Source organism: Crocodylus porosus, unplaced genomic scaffold, assembly GCF_001723895.1.
Source record: "Crocodylus porosus isolate Cpor-Errol unplaced genomic scaffold, CroPor_comp1, whole genome shotgun sequence".
Taxonomy (NCBI): Eukaryota; Metazoa; Chordata; order Crocodylia; family Crocodylidae; genus Crocodylus; species Crocodylus porosus.
Window position 1 is genome coordinate 26,226,771 of NW_017728909.1, and position 372 is coordinate 26,227,142.

Here is a 372-nt window from a genome sequence, read left to right on the forward strand (position 1 = left end):
CATAAAAATTCAAGTTTTGCATAAATAATTTAAAGTAAATTATTCTTGATCAAATAATTGATCAAACTGCCTTTTAGCTTTCTCACGCTATATATGTATCGAAACTAAGGCTTCTTATGCTGAAGTGCCCTCTCTTTAATGGAATAAAGTATCATCTTTTACACACACAACAAAAATCAGACATCTAAACTTGTATCGTGAGAGAATTTTGGAATGTCACTGTAATGCATGATATGTGGGAGAATGTGTTGGATATAGATATATATATAATTTGAATATATGGAATAACATCAATAGATAAGTGTTGCATTTCTCCCTTCAATGCAAATATTGATGCCATGTCCGTCTCATATTTAAAATACTTGCTGTAAC